Genomic DNA, 5489 nt, shown 5'->3' with positions numbered 1-5489 from the left:
TGTTACTCTTGTTGTTTGTTCGTAAGTAAAAGAAAAAGACACTGTTTGCAAGAAAGAATGAGCCTGCATTCAGCTAATTGCTTCAGCATTGTGAAACAACTAAAAGTGATGAGGAAAAGAAAGACCAAGAAGCATTATGAGAACACGACTACTACCGTGATTTTTAGTGCTCCTTGGTGGTGGTTACGTAACTTATGCTTTTGATTAATTAGTGAAGTGGTAAGATGACTAGATGAGCAGTATGTGTGTAATTGCAAAAGATGCACCTAGTCGTCCGGTGTACTCCCTCCGTCCGGAATTACTTGTCGCGGAAATGGTTAGAAATGGATGTATCTATAACTAAATTATGTCTATATACATCCATTTCTTCGACAAGTATTTTCGGACGGAGGGAGCAGTAGCTACAAGTTGATCAATGGATATGTAAACCAGATCTGCATTTTGAATGCAGATTTCTCTTGACAGTCAGCACAACATGCACATGACACTTTCAGTACTGGAGGCTGTTACTGTCAGTCGTAAGCTGCTATGGACAGGTAAACTTAAAAGTCTATGTAGTAATAAACAAAGTAGAGTACCATGCCATGCTTATCGGCTAATTCGTTTTTGACAACATGCTTACAAGGCTACTTTATTGGGCACATTCTGCAGAGTACGGCAGTACATTAATCAACTTGATCGTGTTGCATTGTCAGCACTAATTAAGCAGCAAAGTAGGAAGCGTGGCCGACATGAATTCGGTCTTGACGTGGCGATCCAACAACTTTGTTTCTCGGGCGAGTCGTCCACTGCCGAATAGAAAATGACATCCATCATGCGTCCTCTGTGTTTCCCCATATTACTATAGCCTAGCCTCATAACACATCTGGAGAGCAGATCAGAGAGCTCCAAGCCGCCGCTCACCTCGGCCGCTCTGCCCCATCCTCCTCACTTTGCCGGTGGCGCTCACCCCAAGCTCACTCCAGCCAGTGCTTGTTTGTTGCCCAGCTGGCCTCCTCTGGGTGAACTCTATTGCAGGGTCTATGTAGGAGTACATACAAATCCTGCAGCCTAGCTAGCTAGCCTTCTCTCCTTTCTCACGAAGCTTGCAATGCCGGATCCGGTTAGCATTACTGCGGCTGTAGGATGGGGCGTAACTGCACTAGGTTGGCTCGCCTCGCCCATCGTTCCCAGAGTCCTCAACAAAGGTTTCGCCCTCCTTGACTTTAACGCCGCGGAAAAGCTCAAGATACTTGATATACAAGTTTTGCATCTGCAGCGGGTGATGGAAGTAGTGGACGAGAGCACTTATAGGGTTCGTTTGGAGCCACTGTTACACAAGCTTAAATCTGCTTTCTACGAAGCCGAAGACATCTTGGATAGTGTCGAGTATCAGCGCCTCAAGAAGCAGATCCAAGATCGCAAGTCAAACGGCAGTAAGATTGATTCGCTGAAGAAGAATGTTCAGTCTGCCTTGCCAAGCTCCCCCCTACAAGATAAGGTATTTCACTTCTCTCGTACTTGGACCTGTGTGTTCTACTTTTATCGCTGGTCCTCTCATCTTTTTTTGCCTCGTAAATACTCCCTCCGTTCCAAAATAGATGACTCAACTTTGTACAAAGTTAGTACAAAGTTGAGTCATCTATTTTGGAACGGAGGGAGTATATGTTAATCAGAAAAACTATAGGGAACTATAGCTGCCAATCAGAATGCATTCTTACTTATTTTCTGTAATAACTATCTAAAATTCCACACTCATTATCTAATTAGCGAGAGATACACTAAGAACTTCAAATACAGAATGCGGTAAGCCGGACGGGTATGGATGGCTCCAAAACGAAACTAATTCTACTTCTCCTAACAACCGCCATTGTATACTCCGGCTTATTCCTTCGCCCACCTCCACTGTGCAGCCACCTCGACCTACGGCAACCTAGATTCTCCTTACCCAATGCTTGCTTTTTTCTAGTAGATATTAACAAGGCATAGGGGAAAAACCTTACTTTTCATTGGGAAATGAAATAATCCTATATTCATGAAAAATATATGCTATATGCTCTTCAAACGGAGTAGTTCTTGATAGCCCCAACTCGCCTGTTATTTGGTTTTGCAGGAGAGTGGCATGTCAAAAGTGGAGTTGAAGAAGAGCCTAGAGAAGATAGAAAGTGCTGTAAATGATGCATGTGAAATTTTGAAACAACTGAACTTACCAGCTGTAAGTAATGATAATGGGAGACCAGCTGTTGCTACCAATTCACGTAGTGCAGGCATTAGTCCTCCAGTACGTGTCATTGGTCGAGATAAGGATCGCCACAAGATCATAGCAATGCTACATGAGAAGGAAAACCAGTGCCAAGCAAACGCCGTCAGCGGTACATGTTATTCCGTGATTGGTATTCATGGCATCGCTGGGTCTGGCAAATCAACACTTGCACGGTGTGTTTATGATCATGAGAAAAAGCAGAAGAAAGAAAATAAGGACGGCCATTTTGAGATTGTCATCTGGGTTCATGTTTCTCAGAAATTTGAGTTGGATTCCATTTTCAGGGACATGTTTGAGGGGGCTACACGGGAAGTATGCCCGGATTTTAATAGTCTTCATGCCTTAAAAGAAAATCTAGAGGAAAAACTGTGTGCAAAACGGATTCTGTTGATACTGGATGATGTCTGGTACAACAGTAGGAATTCGGAAGACCATGAAGAACTACAAAAGTTAATTTCTCCGCTGAATGTTGGGAAGGCAGGAAGCAGAATCTTGGTGACTAGTCGAACTGAAGATGCATTATTAGCTCTGGGTGCTGCTCAAGAGAGATGTATTCCAATATCTGACCTGGATGATGAAGTATTCCTCGAAATGTTCATGTATTATGCACTTGGAGATGCAAGGGTAGGTGGCCATGATCGAAGAGAACTTGAAACGATTGGAGAGGACATTGCAAAAAAGCTTAAGAGATCACCTCTAGCAGCCAGAACAGTAGGTGCACGGCTGCGTAAAAACCTGAAAGTCGAGATTTGGATGAGGGAGAAGGATCGGGACCTTCTGAAAGAGACAATGGGAGCTCTGTGGTGGAGCTACCAGTATCTTGATGAGCAGGTCAGGCGATGCTTCACTTACTGCAGTATTTTTCCAAGACGGCATCAGTTGACACGTGATGAGTTAGTTAAGTTGTGGGTGGCAGAAGGGTTTATAAAGACTAGTAGAGCTGAAGAGGAAATGGAAGATGTTGCTCGGGATTACTTTGATGAATTGGTGTCGGCCTCATTTCTGCAACTAGGAGGGAAACAAGAAAATATTCTTGGACATGATGGTGTGGTTGATTACTTTACCATTCATGATCTGCTTTGTGATTTAGCGGAGGACGTTTCTGGAAGAGATTGCTTCAGGATTGAGAAAGGCTTCACAGGAGAAGTTCCTCAAGATGTTCGCTACCTTTTTGTTGGGAGTTATAATAGAGAGATGCTTACTGAGAAGATGTCTGGATTGAAACATTTACGCACTCTCATTATCAATGACATCATATGGCTTAAATCAGATGAGTCTGAATTCTTAGCGAGTATGTTCACTATGTTGACAGGGCTGCGGAAATTGCGGGTACTGAATTTGAGAGTAGCACGTGAGAGGAGTGGATTTGGTTTTTCATTCTCATTCCCGGATTCTATTGGTCAGTCGAAGCATCTGCGTTATTTTGGTTTCATGGTTCCAGTACTTCACAAGCTAACTTTACCAGGTGCTTTTACCAAGCTTTACCACATGCAGGTGGTAGATTTTGGTCATTGCAAATTTTTGGCTTTTTCTAGAGGTGAAGATATGATGAACCTTGTCAACCTGCGCCGTGTAATCAGCAAGGCAGATCTTGATTTTCCGAACGTTGGGGCAGGCTGACATGGCTCCAAATGTTACCATTCTTCACAATAAGTAAGAAGCAGGGGTACGAGTCTCACCAGCTGAAATACCTAAACAAGCTTCAAGGCAAGCTGCAGATCCACGGTCTTGAGAATGTTGAGAGCAAGGAGGAGGCTGTTGAAGTAAGTCTTGCTGGCAAGGAAAAACTCACAGAACTGGTACTGGTCTGGGATGATAAGAACTGCAGTCCAGAAGTTCAAGCAGAGGTGCTTGAGGGTCTTTGTCCATCAAAGTATCTTGAAAGATTAGAAATCAGGGGTTACCGTGGTAAGAGGATACCAAATTGGATGACGGGTAAGCATAACGGCAGGCCAAAGAACTTGCAAGAACTTACATTCAGAAGATGGACCCAGCTGGGACCTGCTCCTGACCTTGGGGCTTTCATTCATCTTGAGTCGCTATTTCTTTCTGACTGCAACTGGGATGCCTTACCAGGCAACATGGAGCACCTCAGATCGCTCAAACAACTGGATATACAGTCATGCAAGAATATACGATCGCTTCCAAAACTGCCCAAGTCTCTTGAGGAGATTGAAGTCAGGTACTGCAGTGACGAGTTCACACAATCTTGTGTAACGACTGGTGATCCAAACTGGCAGAAGATTGAGCACATTCCAAAGAAAACAATTAAATTCGATACTTGAAAAGGTCCATGCAGAAGGTATGTAGTTAGATTCTTTTGATGTCTTCGTTTTCCATTTTCTGTGTTCAATAAATGTTGCTGCAACTATTAGGGGTTTGTAGCATCGTTCACCAAAGTATCTGATTTGATTGCTAGGAATCAGGGGCTACATAGCATGCTATGGTATGAGGAGCTTACCAGATTGGCCGAAGCTAATCGCAGGACCTGCTCCTGTCATTGAGTCTTCCATTCATTTTCAGTAGTCACATTTGTATTTCTCCTGGTTGGGCATTCAGGGGAAGTGCTCTGCACACGCCGGCCTGTCCTCTGTTCTGAATACGTTCTGGTTGGCAATGATGTTTTCTTGCTGCGCTTAGGCCTGCAAACACGATTGACATCCTTTGGTCAAACAGTGCCTTGCCATTTCATCAAAAAGGAATAAAAGGAAAAACATTGCCTTGCCAGAATCCAAGTTTTGACCTTTGGCTAAAAATGTGTTTAAAAGAAGGATATGACCTGCAAATGTACATGAATGCATTGATAGACTGATTGAGTCGAAATGTACTTGAAAACAAAAATCTCGTTTTCCCCACAATTGTTGACTGACTGAACGTGTTAATTTCATTGTCTGTGGCTCCTTTTGTTTTGCTCCACGGTGATCTTCTCCAGGTGAAAATAGAAAGAAGCCCAGACCAAGATCCCAAGAATCTCCAGCTCACATTCCCAAGCTCAAATCAACACCACAAGAACCGAACCAAACACACATATACACATAATCACTTTTGGGTTGACAAGAGATTGAGCTGCCCTGTCCTCGCCCCCAAGCCCCTAACAATTGGGCCAATAGCTCCTGTGCGACGTTTTTGATGTGAATTTGCTTGAGTGCGACGTTGTTCGAGTGAATGGCTGTGATGCGACACACTTGAGCGTGTAAATAGCTCCAATGCGACATGGCTCTGTTTAACCGTGAAATGAAAAACACGA

General features: G+C 43.7%; 1 pseudogene; it reads left to right on the top strand.

Annotated features, from left to right (window-relative positions):
• Positions 1 to 891: 891 nt before the first annotated feature.
• Positions 892 to 5089, top strand: LOC123160402 (putative disease resistance RPP13-like protein 1; annotated as a pseudogene).
• Positions 5090 to 5489: the final 400 nt, after the last annotated feature.

This window comes from Triticum aestivum, chromosome 7B (assembly GCF_018294505.1).
Source record: "Triticum aestivum cultivar Chinese Spring chromosome 7B, IWGSC CS RefSeq v2.1, whole genome shotgun sequence".
NCBI lineage: Eukaryota > Viridiplantae > Streptophyta > Magnoliopsida > Poales > Poaceae > Triticum > Triticum aestivum.
This window is presented reverse-complemented; position numbering and strand designations above follow the sequence as displayed.